We start from the raw sequence: 17,500 nt of genomic DNA, 5'->3' as shown, positions 1-17,500 counted from the left end.
TCGGGCCTAAGGCATCAAATATTATCTGCTCATGGTTCAGTTAACGCTTACCTTTTTACTTGAGTTGTTGTAAGCATTTCCTTGCTTTGGATCAGCATTTAAAGAGTAAACAAACGAAAAACTCGTCAGCACAAATTGTGATCGTTATTCAAACCACCGAAAGACCCGCCGAAATCAGTAAAGAGCTGCACCGGTGACTGCTGACCAAAACGGCTCACAAGTTTTCAGTCTGTTCTCTACTGTGTTATCCAAGATCGCGGAGGATAACGACTTTAATTACCGGGTCGTCCAATTAAAAACGAAAAAACCAGCAAGATTCAGAGCGGCTCATCGTATTAACCCTCACTGAAATGTGGAAAGATACCGGCCCTTATTAACAGGATTTTAATCCTGTAAAACTGTTGACTTGGAGGGGAGTATACTCTACTCTTAATCCTTTCAGCCCCTTGGGGTTCCCCATTGACGAGTAAAATCTATAAGTGGCACTATTGGGAGTTAAAGGGCTAATGGGGACATAGTTTTTGAGTGAATCCAGCTGTTGTTAACCCTTTCAGCCCCGTGGGGTTCCCCATTGACGAGTAAAATCGTCTGGCGTTAGACAGAGTAAAATCTATAAGTGGCACTATTGGGAGTTAAAGGGTTAATTAGTGGAGTACTAAATAAGAGGCGTACATTTTACTGCGTTTAGTTTTACTCCACTTTTTCACTACAATTAACTCCTTGAAAACAAAGAATTAATCGGTGAATTTCACAAAAATAAAACAACCCCAATTCCACATCTTAAACTGGCTAAACTTAAATTTACCCTACAAAAATACATAAATAGGAGTAAAATCCTCTTGTACTTTTTTTCTCAGAAAGTAGAATTAGTAAGTGGGGTAGACTTTACTCAGTATCCCGATAAATAGGAGTAAAATTAACTCCAGCATATTATATTACTCTGTAGGGAGAGTAAAATTTACTCTAGACAAGGTCATTGCCTTTGAATATTAACTAGTACTGAGTAAAAATTACTCTTAGTGGAGTTAAATTAACTCCTCTTAGGAGTACATTTTACTCCGCTTTATTTTACTCCACTTTTTCACTCCAGCACTGGAGTGAAATTAACTCTTTGAAAATAACAGTGTGTTCGTTCACCAAACAACGTATGATGTTGTTTAAACGCCAAACTTTTCCCGTTTGACCAGGCCTTGACGCATTTTACGGTTTAAATATTTATTTCGTACCCTACTCAACTTTTCTTTCGCGAGCCTCTCTGAGAATACGCCACAAACCAAATATATCACTCAAGTTAACATCAATGTCTTAGGAGTTTACTTTTCTCGTCAATTGTGAGCTCTTCAGCAAGCGCTTTTAACGCACCATCTCAGTATGAAACATGTATTCTTGGCTTGCAGTCACGTGACTTCCGGTACAATTTGCCATTTTCATCCGCCATGTTGGGGTTCCAAAACCAATATGGCGGCCAGTGTGCTGACCACGTAGTCACCAACTCGTGAACCTAAACGCGATTTTCTCTAATTCCGCTGCCTCAAAATGCCTATGTGCCTGATCGTTGGCTGTTCTAGAAAGACTGGTCGAGGTAAGGGAGTCCGATTGTATCGAGTTCCAGCTATTATTACAAATCAAGGCCCAGAAGTTGAGAAATTGAGTATCGAGCGACGGCGATTGTGGATCTCTGCAATAAGCCGTGCTGATCTTACGGATAAAATCTTGAACAGCGATAAAGTTTGCGACCAACATTTCCATTCTGGAACTGCAGCTCCTTTGTGGGATCGTTACAATATTGACTGGGTTCCCAATCTCAATTTAGGCCATGACAAAACGGCGACGCAAAGTGAACAACATCAAGCGCAATCGCGAGAGGCTCGAGCGGAGAGGTCAAAGGAAAGGCGAAAACGTCACGCGGAACAACAGGAACAAGAACGTTCACTGAAGCAGCAGAAATTAAATGAGCCTGGAGTTCCCCTTGCTGATTTTGCTGCTGAGATCGAAAGTGCAAGTACCAGTTCAGAACAAGTCCAAGTGGAGAACTTAGACTTGCAACCTACAGACCAGCAAGAATCAGATCCCAACGAGCAAGCAACACACAGCACATGCTCTACTCAAACAGAAGCGTTCGATTATTTATATCGCTCCGTGGAATCTCTTTCCATCAAGGACTGCCCATGAAGTGATGCCTCAACTCAAACAGAAGAGTTTGATTACTTGTTTGCTGAGTCAGTGACTAGCAAGCCTTTTGACAAAAATTATTTCAAAGATGATAACGGGAAAGTGTCTTTCTACACTGGTTTGCCAACATTTGAAGTACTGGAAGCCACTTTTAGTCATGTTGCACCCCATGTCAAACGAAGAACACAATCCCTTTCTTTATTTCAAGAGATGGTTATGGTACTGATGAAATTGAGACTCAATGTTCCACACCAAGACTTGGCCGATTTGGAGTCTCTATGTCCACAGTATCAAGGACATTTGCACACTGGCTGGTCATCATGGATGTGCGGTTGTCCCCACTGATCAGGTGGCCAGAGAGGGAAGAACTTTGGAAGACCATGCCCCAGTGTTTTAAGTTTTCGTTTGGAAATAAGACAACCGTCATTATTGACTGTTTTGAAGTTTTTTGTGTAAAACCGACAAACCTCCTGGCTAGAGCACAAACGTTCAGCTCGTACAAACACCACAACACAGTCAAGGTCCTCATCGGCATAACCCCTCAAGGCTGCATCTCCTTTGTCTCGGAAGCCTGGGGGGGACGCACCTCAGACAAGTATCTCACGGAAAATTGTGGGCTGCTCAACAACTTGCTTCCTGGGGATCTAGTTATCGCAGACAGGGGATTCACTGTTCACGATGGTGTTGCCCTTAAACAAGCAAAACTCATAATTCCAGCATTCACTAAAGGAAAAGAACAACTGGACCCTGTTGACGTTGAAAGAACAAGGGGGATCACACATGTTAGGATCCACGTTGAACGAGTTATAGGACTTTTACGCAGGAAATACACTATTCTTGAGAGTACCTTGTCAGTAGATTTTTTAACCTGTAATCCAACTGGAAATCCTGAGATCCAGGTACCTATGATCGACCGCATACTCAGAGTTTGCTCTGGACTTGTCAATCTATGTGGCCCCATTGTCCCATTTGATTAGATTAATCTGTGCAAAATACAATGGAATCCCAATTTTGTTAACCTCTAAGGCTAGTGTAAATTGGTTTGTGAAATCAGAGAGTTCAAATCAATGGTTAAAAATAGTTTAAGAGAGGAAATGACTCCGAGTCCAAGTTATCAGAAGCTTTAAAAAATAGAGGATTTACAAAACTGGGATTCCATTGTACTTATGTAAACCATGCTGTTTCGAAATTTGTTGGTTTAATTTTAAAATGTTGTAAATGTGTGTACCACCACCTGGGGAAGTCCCTTATGGGGTTGTGTGGCCAATTTGAATATGGGTTTTAGGGATTTTTTGTCTCAAATATATGGATTTCAAATATATGGATTTCAAAGGTTACAATGTGCTTTTGTAAAGCTAATTTTATCTGTTAAACCCAAGAAATTGAAAGAAATTTATTCACTATAACAATGAGAGGTTTCTCCTGTCATGTAATTCCCAGTTGATTTATTTGAACATACAAATTGACCGGGAGTCGTTGTAAAGCTATTTTATATGTTAAACCCAAGGAGGTGATATTTATTAATTATAACAATAAGAGGTTCATCCTGTCATGTCATTCCCAGTTCATTTATTTGAAAATACAACTTGTAAAACCAATAACAGCCAGTTTTAATTAATGATATTTCGAAAAGGGAAAAAAGACAAATGACAGATGACCAGTTAGACAGTTTGTTTACTTGTAAAGATATCCTCATCATTGATCATTAATAACTGTACAAAAAGGAAAGGTACTTAGACGTTTACCACTAGATTTATATCCCTTAATGGCTGCAGTTTTTTAAGCCATTAGGTTGAAGTTCTTTATCATACGCCTACATTAGAAAATTATTACTTACACCTTTCACTCCCAGGAATGACTAGCAAATAAATTCTCCTAACGATTTTACTACTCTGTCAAGGAGACAGGAGGTAAGAATTTGGAAAATTACCAACTATGGGAAAGTGTCTTTATGTTACACCAAATTCACAAGAACAGAGAACAAAGATTTGTATGGTCATCAGTGAGGAGAATTGAATTTCAGATCTTGGGAGGATTACGATTTGTAAAGCAATGAAAGGGAAGTATTTTAATTTGTCACACCTTACTGGTGGCCAATTGGTTGAAACAGTTTATTTTGTAAATAAATAGCAATAACACCTGAAGCTTTTTTGTGTGTCTCAAAAACTATTTAGTTTACAATGTGAGATAGCTGTCCAGGTAGCTAAAAAAATTTTTTGTCTAGACAATAAAGGGTGTTCATTTCAGTCTCCGTGGGAACTTGTACTGTTAGTTCTCTTCTGCTGCCGGTGAAGGATGTTGCCTGAGCCTCTCCTAAGTTATCGATTTTTTCATCCAAATCCGCTTTAAGTTTTCTGGCGGAGGTCAAATTTATGTCGCGCATTTTTGCATATGGGACATCTTTTACAAATGATGGCAACAACCACGTACATTTAACTTGGCCTGGGTACAGGCCAACTTACCGCGAATCCTCGTCCACGCTTCGATATAAAACAACACACTTGCAACATGCGAGCACGTTTGCGAGAGCCCTGCTTTGCACCCTAAGCAGTGGGCTGATTTGACTGTTCCGTCTTTTTCGGCGACAACCCACAAATAGATCAAAGGGTCATTCATTCTTTGTGAATGTCTCACTTTTCCTGTAACAACGTGCTTTCCAGCGACAACACAGCCTTGAATGCCTGATAAAAATCCTGAAACCACAAAGTTGTAGGCTTCCAAACTCTTGTATGCTTTGAACTGCTCTTTCGTGTAGAACCTCGTTTCCAAAACCAAGTAGCTAAGCAAATCCATCGCTTCGATAGGTGGAAGGTACTCCGTGTCAAACTGTTGATCGGGAATGGTGACCGGATCGACTCCAATTTCGGCGATTTTTTCAACGTATCTTCGTTTTACGTTGTCGTCAAGTTTAGCACTATACTCCGACAATATTGGGATCTTACTACAAAGCTCGTCAAGCGAGGGGACGCGTTCATTTTCCAAAGAACTCATCGTATAGTACACAGCGATGGCATATATGCGTAATAAACACATGTAAATTTTACCCGCGGTGGAACCCCAACATGGCGGATACCCAAATATGGAAAGTACAGTGACGTCACGTGCAAGCCAAGAATAATACTCAGTATGAAGCATTTAGCTGTTATCTTCTTTTGGTGCAGTTGTGCTCACATCCGAACTTTGCAAAAAGAAGGCGACGCAAATTAAAAATGTTGAAGAGTCCGTCTAACAGTAGAAATTTTGAGGACAAATAATTAAGGATTTTTAATTGGCCTTTTTCGATATATTAAAATTCAGCTTGAAAGAGAGGTTTAGAGGACAAAGACAATGGAAAGTGGATGTTTCTATTGTGTTTCTATTGTGTTTCTATTGTTTTCGTCCTCACTGCCTCACTATTAAGCTGAATATTTGATATTTCGAAAATGGCATATTAGGCCTAACGGGAAGATTTTTAAAATGCTATAAAAGGGTCAACAAATGTTAAAAAACTAGGCCTTTTAGGGATCACTTTTGAGCACTATTAAGTGGCACCACAAAAAATATTCCCAGCTCAAATTAAAGCCGCGGCTGATAAAATAAGTACTCTCCTCAGTTATATCGAGATACAATTTAATTTCCACTGTATCTTTTACTTATGAAAATTTCTGCCTGAGACGTGATACTTTTCATATAGATCAGTGCGTTTAGCCAGATGATGAAAACGAACCTTCACTGGGGTCCCTAATGGCTGTAATAGCCTTTATCTTAACAATTTAAACTCGTCAGTTATAACCTGCTTTCGCTTAAGCCATGCAAAGCCTTTGAAATCTGGCCGCATTACGACGGACACATCATGGAACAATTCACTCCGGCCCTAATTGAGGTGTCCATGAGAAATGAACTGCTAAAAAAATGCTAGTACATAATTACTGAGGGAAAGCGGAAACATTAAGATCAAAGACGTGTGTCTGCAAAGTTGTGAGAATTACCTTTTCACGCCAACGAACTCATTGCCATCAGGATAGGTCTTGAAGATGCCGCCGCAATAATCAAGGTAACGCTTAGAGGGAAAAGATGTCTGAAAAGCAATCGTTAGAAAATATTTCTCAAGAAAGATTCAAGAGCATTTGGTTCGACAATGGAGGAAAAAAAAAAACAACACCCGCAGCTGCACCGACAAAGTGGTTCCCGATCGAATCGAACATTTTCTCTTAAAAACAACAACAACAAAACGCCAAACGAAAGTATAGAAAAAACAAAAACTTCTTGAAAACAAGACTGTACCGATACGGTGTTACTTGATCGATGTTCAACCCTTGAACAATATATTTATTGAAGCTTTATTGTTCATCTAAGATACAACGGTCAGGTACAAAAGTGCTAAACTCAGAGTTGAAATACACCTTCAAAATGATATATGCAAGTCTAACAAAGCGTAACACGAATGACGTTATAAGGGGATTATTAATGACTGGAAATGAATCTTGGCTCTTAAGCCCAAACTAACAAATCCAGAGCTAACGTAAACATTGCTGAAAGCCGCTTTTTAAAAGGAACACATGTTCACCGGAAAAAAAAACTCATAAAAGAACAGCAAAGAAAGAATGATAATTATCAGGAGGGAAACGGCTAAAACAAACACACTTTTAATCCACAGGATATAAATTTTAACGGTATCTAGTTTTGCTCTGCACAATTTTTATACAGAATTTGGCTTTATGGAAGAAGAGTTATAGAGACCGAAAATTTATTAATGTCTTTCTTTATTTATTATTTATTTAGTTATTTATTTGTGACATCTGTGAGGCGTGAATCACGGCCAACTGGGGTATAACTGTGTCCCAAAAGCTACTGTACAGGATAGCAAAGAAGGCCCCTCGAAGCGAAGAAGCCAAGGTAATGCCATACCACTAAAAAGCCAAATGCAGTTAACATAACAAAACTTATAATCTCTGACAAATGGACTTTGGCGCTTACCCACAAAAACAAAGGTTTGCTTAACAAATCTATCACTGGAACATAACCAGAGCAAGAATCAACACTCGCAGTACATAAGAAAATTCAATTTCAAAAGAAGGAGAATTAAATTGTTGGGTAAAGCAAAACGAAAAAACTTTTTCGTATCGTAGCACTTACTGTAAGTATTTTAATATTTAAAACGGCACTGACTCCGAATAATAACAAGAGTTCGATCCGCGATAGCCAGCAAATGATGATGACCAAACCTCACAGGTGAAACATGCTATGTTTATACAAGTTGAACAAAAAGTGCATGAAGCTTAAGATAAATAACACAGTTACCAAAGTGAACGAGCCTTCGAAAACTTGTCAGTGCATCATGATTAAATGGAACAGTCGGAGAAAAACATTTCCTGTGCTATTGAGAGAGACTTTAATATCTTATACCGTGACAACAGATTAACTAACTGACAAGTTTTGAGATGAACAAGAAAAAAAGAAACGACAAAATTTACTTCATCAATTCAAACAATTTTACCTAGACCTAAATTAAACATGTAACAAGAGGATGGCTGACCAATGCTTGTTTACGCTTACTGCGTGCGAAGTCGCATCTCAGCAAAAACGCGCAATTGAGTAACTCGATTTGCAGCAGAGCTCATCTTAGGTCCCTATTCGGGAAAATATACAATAGCAAAAAAAATTAGATGTTGCGAACATGTGAAAGAGCTGTCCTTTTTTACTGTGGCATAATTTAACGCAAACACACCCATAATTGCTTTGCGGTAAAACATTTTTGGCTTATCATGTATTCGCAAACCGCGAGGCCGAACATTTTTTGAAAACTCATTAACAAAAGAGAAATAACAAAGAGAGAACCGAATGGAATATTGATAGCTCCGTTTTGCTTATCAAAGATATTCTTTCGCAGTGTTGACGATTTTTTTTTTTCTACGCGTTCTAACATTTACGCATAGCATTGCTCTGTAAAAATTAATTATTGGAAACACCTTTTATAGTAAAATTTATCTATCCTCTTTTGTCTGGATGCAAGTAGAAGGCGCCGAATGAAAACCGCTTTGGTCCGAAAGAAATATCAATTCAAAACATTACTTCTGCCTAAGCGAGTAGTTTTAAATTGTGTTTTTCAATGAAAATATTTGTTTTCTTTTAAAATAAGTGAGAGAAGCCGTGTAATAACGGATTCGAGTATAACCAACTTGGTGGTTTTGTACGAATATGTGCTGTTTGTTATAAGATGGGATTAAGCATAAAAGATCAGTATTTAAGTATTAGCAAAGCTTATTTGACGAATGAAAATGTTATCCCATGGACAAATAACAAACATTTAACTACTTCCCACGTCTTCAGAATCTGAATTATTCTCCGCATGCACAAATTAATCCGCTTTCAGCTTTTGTGATAATGAAAGAAATACAAATGCGACTATTTGATAAGAACGATGCTCGATTTCTAGGGTCGGCCACAATCCAGTAAAACAAGCTTTTTTTCATGATGTGAAAGTAAATAAAAGGCGGTGATGGGTGCTGGTGTAGCTTGGAAGCCTTAAAATATTCATTTAATATGAAGATGACGCCCCATGACATCATTTCATTTGCCATCCACATATCCACAAGCAAATTCTCGTAACAAAAGAGTCATTGGTCATGGAGTGAAAATCATCAACAGTTCAACTCCGGTTGTTAGACCAATGTATTTTGGAAACGATCCGTCGTTGGGGGTTTCTCTGGGTCGAATATACAAGGTATTTCTTATGGATGAGTTTTCATAACAGAATTGGGTCAATTATTGACATTTCGAAAAGCAAACAATTAATTCATCTTTCTCTACCAAGACAGCAGTCCTCCCTCCTTCAAACTTCTAGAGGATCTTGGAGCGCAGGTGCACATGAGGCGTTTGACCTTCAATTAGTTTTTCAAAATGGCACAATGAAAAACCGCCGAAACATCACAATTTATGATCGTTACTGACCTCAGACATCATAGGAGAAACTATGAGTTCTGGCGGTAAACAAAGAGATACGAAGGTATGAAGAATATTCTTCTCAGTGTTAATTCTGTATCACCTCTTGTAAACGTTAAGGCTTAAAATCGGAGCGGGGTTAAAATCTCATTTGTTTTAGTCCCATAATTAAAGGAAAGTTTTATTTTCATCTCTCCTCAATTGTCGAGCCGTCCTTTTTACTGCAGCCGATTTGACTTTTTTAGGCTTTCCTACGACATAATCTTGTTGCTGGTTCATTGACACTCAGATAATAAAAAAAATTCAGTTTGGACTTTTTTTACAGGACAGTTATAAAACTTCAGCTAACTCAGTGAGGGAACGCAAGTTGTTTTGCTTTTTTTGCAGTTGTACTAAGCTTAGTGTAATACTTAAATTTTGCTTTCATGGCGTTCAAGTTGGTATAACTGAATGCGAAAACTCTCTTAAAATAAAAAATAAATAAGGTAAAACGGTCGCTTTAACCATGCTCAGGGGAAAGGTTTAATTGCTTACAGTGGTACCAGCAGGTAGTCTTCTCTCAAAAGTGACTTGAAGAACAACTTCAATCCGGCGATACTTGTAAAACACACTACGCACAAACTTAACAAAATTGGGCATTTTCCGCGTGTTCTGTGGGTCACGTCTCGAAATGACAAAGTTGTTAATAAATGTTTTAAAGTAATGACATTATGACAGGAGAGATTCACAAACTGACCAGGATATTGCACGAACGAATTTAGGAACTAAATCGAGATCAATATTAGAGCCAAACTATTAAATTCTAAGGTCCTCTTAATGCACTGTTAGAAAAATTTGTCTAAGTACTAATTTCTTGTGGATGTTAAAAGGGATAATTACTCACGGTTTGAAAGTGTCCACTACATATGCATAATGATGCTTGTGGCCACTCGTTATCCGCATGTTAGTTTGAAACTTTTATAAGTGACAAAAATATCGCATTTTGCATCGTGTTCCTTTAATTTTAGGAATTTTTCTTCGCTTTTTGAATACACATTTGCTCAAAATAAAAACAGTCAACTGACCGTTTTAAAAACAAGAGAACAAAGGATATCTTTAATACTGAAGGTATTCATGCAAAAAAGCAATAACAGATGCCTATCTGTTTAATCTCTTAGGACTTCCTTCTTTTCAGCTTAAAGAAAGTTACGTGCTGTCATTTCTTTGGCCAAATTAAACTAAAAACTATACTATTTATAGAACCAGGGCAAAATGTGTTGGCGTCATCACGTAACATTATTAGAACTCCAGTCGTTTGCGTCGTTTTCAATCCGGGGGGAGGGGGGTACTGCCATATATGGACTATATAGGTATGTGCCGCTGTGAAGGGTATGGTTTTCAAGCTTACTCTAGGATAGAGTATATAAATCATAGCCTTTCGGTCTAGAATAGGGTATCATTTTTCACGAAAACTGACCAGTCGGTTGAAGATTTTATCATGACTAAGGAAACCAGAAATTCCCACTCAAGAATATAAAAAAATCAAATCGGCAAAGTTTAAGTTTACGTAACTCAGCCTCAACAGTGTCAATAAATGGCTATTATGAAACACCTCTGGATATTATTAACTGTCAAGAATCGGAATTTAGCCGGAAATCGGTGGGAGTTTACTCTAGTATAGGGTAGCAAAATCCAGCTGAACAAGCTCTGGTATAGACTAAGGGTTCCAGGGTCCCAGCGGCACATCCCCACCCAGAAATTCCTAAAGTTGTCCCCCCCCCCCCCTCCCTCCGGGTTTTCAGTCTGCGTATGTGGTCTTTGTACGTGTACGTGAAGCATTAGGTAGCGGCGATTTATTGTGACAAGTCCTTTTAAAACTTGCACGATTATGGATGCATTTCGAAGCAAATGTCATCATGGTTCACATCCACAGCTTTTCCAGAACGCTACAAAATACAATTAAATTGCAAAAAAATGGCGCTCAATCGGCCATCGGCTTAAGAACACCAAGTAGCCAAATAGCGTAAGCAGCAAGTTCGCCGCTCTCACTTTCAGCCCCGGTCATAAACAGGATCACAGTAAAGACTTAAATTCAAGAAGAGTAGTTATGGTAGGTAATTTCCATAGCAACAATATCTGAGTAATCATTACCGTCTTTCAACAATTTTGAAAGGGATGCAACTGAAGATGATTTCTGACTATTTCAAACAAATGCCTTCTTGTCTGTCATAGAAAGCTGACTTTTTAGCAACTTGGTGCTCAAACATTGGGTCGAAAGAGACCAGCACAATGCAGCTAAAGATACAAATTAAAAACTTTAAAAATTCGGAAAAATTGGAAGGGTAGAGGGGAAATATTTAAAAGTGTGGAACAGTCAAGAAAATTATCAAATCGATATCGTTGCGGAGATGACAAGTCACTGGTGTCATTTGAATGGACATACCTTTCAAGATCACCGATTCAAAAAGTTATAGACATTTTGTACAGTGTAATTTCAACGACCAGAATATTTAGTTTGTTTCATTGATTGATTAAAGAAGAGTGAGCCACCATAGACCGAACATGACAAACAGCATTTTACGTTTTTACGTTTTGTCTGCTAGAAATAGCTTTCCATTTGAGGTTTAAAAAGCAGTTTGAATCCGACCTTGCGCAGCATATAGAACTGAGACCGCATTAATCTTTTTTGCGAAGTGACATCTTGGGATTGAACTTCAAGGCACTGTCATGAGTACATCCCAGTTGGCTAAGTAAGAAATTAAGGGTTTTCTCTCGAAGTCTCATGCATGAGTATAAAATTCAGTGAAAGGCAGCTTAAAGATTAATACACCGAGGGCAGAATCCGATTTCAAGTTTAACGAATAAATGTTTGATGCAAAATGAATGCATCCATTTACACCCCAAGAGCAGTATTTGTTCTCGGCAATTACACAACGGATTTAGATAGCTGGGTAATTCAATATGAAGTGTTATGGCGCATTCAGTTAAAACCGCATGAGATCTCAAATCACACTCATGTCTTCTAACGCGGCTTATTTGCGTCTTTCCGGGAGTGCTGATTTTGAATTGCTTATTAAAGAGTTATTTTGGAATTTCTAGAGATTCTTTTGCGTTAAGAATAACCATTCCTAAAGTTGTTCATTTAAATTCTGTCCTTGACGAATTGGGATAGATTTGTGTTATCGAGTGCAGCCATATCCTCATTCATTGCTCACAAATTTAGGAGGAGACTATTAAAATTAATGTGCTTGTTTCAAATGCAAAATTTCGAAACAATTTAGTCGGGTGGCATGGTAATTCCATAAACGCCTTTCGTCTTAAAAGTCTAAGAGAAAAATAATTGGAAGCTTTGAAAAGTTGTCAACCATTGGACAGCCATCCTTACGATATCTCAGTCACTGGGATATTAAACGTCTTTTTAAATCTTGGATCCACTTAGACCCTACAGCTGATCCCTCCAAAGGCTAAGTACCTTCATCACTGGAGCTTTGAAGTCGCAATTCCTTTAAATCTCTCGTAAGTCAATCTATTATTAACAAAATACAATTAAAATAAGGCAATTCTCTACGGAGAGAGGACAGAACGCCTGAAAATTTGAAATAAGGTTCTTTATTCTTGAGGACCGTGATTTACCATTCTCGTGAGTTCAATGAAGGCAAAGCATGGGTAACTATCAATGGGTTCTTTTTAAGTGTTTAGAACAGAAAAGTATAGAAATTTTTAAAAATACAGCCGCACTTTTGACTTTAAGGAACATGTTTGTACTTTTAACAATATTAGTATAACACTTGTGCTATCAAGCACCATTTAGAAAAATCCAGATACACTGTATGGTAAAAGCGCCGAAGAAAGAGCTCTCTCTTTCTCCTTTCTTTTATTTTGTTTCCCTCTACATTGACCTCAAATAGACATGTCGTACTATTAAAGCGAGAAATCCTCTTCAGGTCTTTCCGATGGACTCGGCAGAGCCCCTATTGGGCTTTCCGTCCTTAAACATCGAGCAAGCCGATGAGATTTAACAAAGGAAGGGACATAACTCTGTTTTAAACACAGCAGGGCCAGGTGAAAAACACAATCAAGTTTTATGCAACATAAAAATACTGGAGGTAGGTAATAGGGTTTACTTGTTTACAATTGAGTGGTCTATGATCGACCTCTCAAATTACAAAGTCGGCTAGGAAACTCAAGGCAGCCAGTTTCGAGGTTTTTCTTGTACTAAATCACAGAAAAAATATATGTTTTGGCAACAAATGAAAACGGTGAAATATCCGTTAATTTAATTTTCAGCTATAGAGTGCTAATAATTTGGAAAACACTAGAAGTGAGCAAAGAGAGAAACAACTTTAAAACACAATTATATAGCGAGTCTTCCAGACAATGAGAATTTTCCCGTGTAGTACTTTCGTATTGCAATATAATAGTCAAGGGAAACTCAAAATTGAGGTAAAATGTCTCTAATTCTCTCAAATGACGTGAACCATTTAGCAATCTTTTTTTTTCAAGATGTTATTCCCTGAACCAATGGATAATAATGGACAGAACTGTCCTGTAATGTAAATCACTTTAATGTATAGATAAAGAGAAATGAATTTAAAATTTTAAACACTATCAAAACACTGAAAACTACGCTTTAACATTTCAATCACGCAAAAGAAAATTTAATGAAAATCTTAGCTTGTCATTTCTTCAAACGGAAAATAAGCCCGTGGCAAAAATGTGAAAACGTTGATTTGCGAAAGGTGATCGATAAAAAATTCCAAGTTCGGGACGTCTGTGGTTTGGTAGTCACAGTGGGAGCATCCTACGTCAGGCTTACAGGACGCCACATTGACTTGGTGAGTAATTTACAGCCTTTGTCATTTAACTGATAAAAACTCTGGACAAGTAGTTTTCACAACAAAATGTTGCTTTTTCTGATCACTTTTCCCCGAAGAAAGGGTTTGTACCAATGTAATCAGGTGACTAAGGTGTGTTCCAAGGCGGAACAGGCAGAATAGAATAATACCTATACCCAGCCTGTAGCGGCAATTCTTGAGCTTTGACAGGCATATAACAATACGCCCCATTCATTGTGCAAATTCTGCGGTGTTGGCTCATTTGAATACTTAAAAAGACTGACTGATATTCTGTAATTAGCAGTGCCTATTTTGTTTGACTCTCTCAGTAAAACTTTCAAAAATGTGTATTGACGTGACGAAACTGGTATTCAACAGCTGCTTGGTCTTTCTGTTTGATATATAGTCGCGTCAGCACCGAAAGGTGATGATCAAATCAAACTGTACGTAAAATTCCTAGCCATGAACAGCTGTCCAGATCTATATGATGTTAGACTTGCGTAGCTTAATTATATAGTTCACTTCGTCCAGATGTTGTAATAAATTAATAATGTAATAATACTAAGTAAAGTACGACAGAAACTGAATCAGAAGATTTGATGCAACCATCAAGAAAGTTTACAAAGGCACTAGGGTAAACTGCATGGAGGTTTTGACAATTAAAAAACTCAAAGAACGTCTGAAGAGTTTGAACAAAAACGCTGTCTTGATAGAGGTGAAATTCTCGTCACTTCGGCCAACTGGTTTCAAGAAACGGTGCTCTGGGCGGGTGTTGTGAGGACAACCAGAAGGTTTACATTTTTAATGAAGTCTCGGCCTTTCAAATTAGTTTGCAAATCGTAGCAATGTAATTTTATCAAAGAGAATTCCGCCAGCCCACTCTGTAGACGAAATCAACCACTGACAACGCGGCAAAATATGGAAAAAGAAAGGTATTGTCGCTCAGCGATACTAAGAAACATGGATAAGCTCCAATTACCCCGATACAACTTATTTTCCGGTCCCGGCAAAAAAGGAGCGCCTCGGCAGCGATATGTTGTGTGCGAAGTTAAAGAACGTGTTCAGTTTCTCACGAGAGTAAACAGAAAGGTTAAAGTTTGTGATAGAGATGAAATAGAGCATTATCGACAAAGTCCACCTTATTCAGACTGACTTTAAGATAACAAGATAGTAACTGTTTCTTTAAAGTATTACTTGGCACCACTGACGTCACGTTAGCAAGGACGTTGTAAATTATGTCTGTCTTCTGTGCGTATATAAAACAAGAATATTTCATGAAGATGCTTCCAAATCAAGGGTGACAAGTACAGGAGTGATGCTAACTAAAGTTGGGAAACTTTTCACGCGTATTGATACGGTACGGTGATAGAATTAAATTATGATCAGTCAAGAGCAGCATGTTAAGACATGGGAACTGTATACAATACGGTTCTCTTCTTTTTCTTTAAAGGCCAGCTGATCGAATTTTCTGGGACCCAAACAATCTCCCCCAGAAGACATTATCAGCGACAACAAAGAAAATTAGACCTTTCAAAACTTATTGATGTGAGGAACAAATGGCACTGAAAGGCAGCAGCTTGGCATTTCCACCACTGATAAATAAGGATTACGATGACAAAATGATCCAAATTGTTAAAGCGACTGAATCGTCATAAAAATGTCTTTCATTTCTGTTTGATTGAAATCCTCATGACCTTTGATGTGCCACGTCTTTTCCGGATACCACATGTCTCATTAAATGTATAGCTGATTAAAGAGGTCCTGAAGAAGTCTTTAGCCGATATGGCTACATTGTTCGAGTTTGAAACAATCGCCGAAAAGCCGAACAAATTACTGATTTTGAGGCAAAATCAAATGACTTGGATATCGCACCTTCTAAGTGACGGTCTATGACATTTCATTGCGGAAACACCAACGCCAGATCTAGATTTTTTCCATTACTTATTTCCTTCTTAGGGAGGTCGGTTTAAAGACCACAATTTAATATAATTTAGCCACAAAGGTGAACAAGTGATGAACGAATGAAAAAAAAATTAACCTCGAAGAGGCAGGTATGTTAGTTACCCTTTTTCCAGGTTAAACCATGGCCAATGTAGGCATGTGCAGTTCGGTTTCCTTTGAAGGGAATTAATACTGTATATCCAGTGTTTTGTAGTTGATATAACTAGTCGTTTTAGTCGGCGGGTCAAACAGAGAATTTGTTGGCAATACTGTCAACGAACCTTCGAAGAAAGCACAACTCGCCGGACGAGAGCCATGGGAAACCGCTTAAGGCAGAGGGAGGTTTTTAATCCCCTGACACAGAAAAAGGCTACTATTTTGTAAATATTGTCCAATATGACATTTTTAAAACCAAGCAGCACAAAAATTCGACAATGATATTAATTCAGTGTTAAAGCACCGTATAGGCGAACGCAGCATTACACGGGTAAAAGACCCGTTTCTGTATATTGACGAGAGTATCACCGATGAAGTAGTTACACTGTACGACTGCCACTGGAACAAATACGCAAAAAGTTACGTTTTTTGGATGCAACGAACGGTTTGCCATGACGTTCTTTCAGGATAGCAGGCTTGTTGTCTTAGATAACACGAACTGCAGAGCATTGTTAGCATTATTTAGCGGAATGCATTTCCTTCTAAAGTTCCCAGCTTTTATGTTTGTCTTGAAGTGTGACCTGCGCTTCCCGGCCCAAATTGTTCATAGATGGATAACTTTATCCCATTACACTATCCACGTTAAACCCGCCATGGGCGGACGCCCTCAACTGTGTTTGCATTGCAGTCCGCATATTTGTTTCGGATGCGTGAGTAAATAATCTAAATCCTTGCCGATACTGGAACTCTCCGATAGCACATAGTTACCAGTGTTCGATCAACTGGGACCTGATCGTTAACTTAAATTAATAATGCAATCGATGATTGCGGCTGGATTTCTCGTTTGTCCAAATTGACGGTTTCATAGGGGATACACGGAGGAACCAAAAAGCGAAATATTGCTCTGCGTTCATTAATTTTGAGCAAACAAAAATACATGAATTGGCTTTGAATATTTCTGTCCAACTGTGACCCTTTGTCAAACTAAGAGGATTATGGCTGTTCGTAAATGAAAGGTAATTTGAGGGCGGCGACCTCAATAGAGCATCTAAGTGTTTGCATTGGAACATGAAATAGGTTCGCAACTCGCTCAAACAAAACAACCGACTTAATTGGTTTTTGCACATAAAAAATATTAGTTTTGGTCTGTTAATTTTATCACCGTGCACCGATGTTGCTGTCTGCCTTGAAGCGTTGTGACATGCAAAGCAAATCATAATTCATGATCACCTCATATTTAGGGTTTAGACATATCTCTTCCCCTAATTCGACCGTTCAATGGGCATTTTGTACTCAGAACTCAAACTTTCTTTGATACACTCTTAGGCGGGACACAAAGGACAAAACATCGCCAATGAAGATTGTTTTAATTAAGCCCTTTCAGCAATCTTTATATTAACTGCTACGAATTAGATTAGGGTGGTAGGTTGCATGCTTTTGACGGTTATTGTATCGAAAGTTTGCTAATATTTTCTACGGCTCGTATAATTGCATCC

The 17,500-nt window shown here is 38.3% G+C and overlaps 1 long non-coding RNA gene and 1 pseudogene across 2 annotated transcripts in view; both read left to right on the top strand.

Moving 5' to 3' along the window:
* LOC137979268 (uncharacterized) overlaps nucleotides 1-7,047 on the top strand; it is a 42,698-nt gene extending 35,651 nt beyond the window's left edge. For both annotated transcript variants that reach the window (XR_011118288.1, XR_011118287.1), the window contains exon 5: nucleotides 6,934-7,047. This is a non-coding gene — a long non-coding RNA (uncharacterized lncRNA). The remainder of the gene's footprint in view (nucleotides 1-6,933) is intronic.
* LOC137979818 (uncharacterized) lies at nucleotides 1,537-3,438 on the top strand (annotated as a pseudogene).
* Nucleotides 7,048-17,500: the final 10,453 nt, after the last annotated feature.

This window comes from Montipora foliosa, chromosome 12, assembly GCF_036669935.1.
Source record: "Montipora foliosa isolate CH-2021 chromosome 12, ASM3666993v2, whole genome shotgun sequence".
Taxonomy (NCBI): Eukaryota; Metazoa; Cnidaria; class Anthozoa; order Scleractinia; family Acroporidae; genus Montipora; species Montipora foliosa.
The sequence above is the reverse complement of the archived record's forward strand: the minus strand, read 5'-3'. Positions and strand labels throughout refer to the sequence as shown.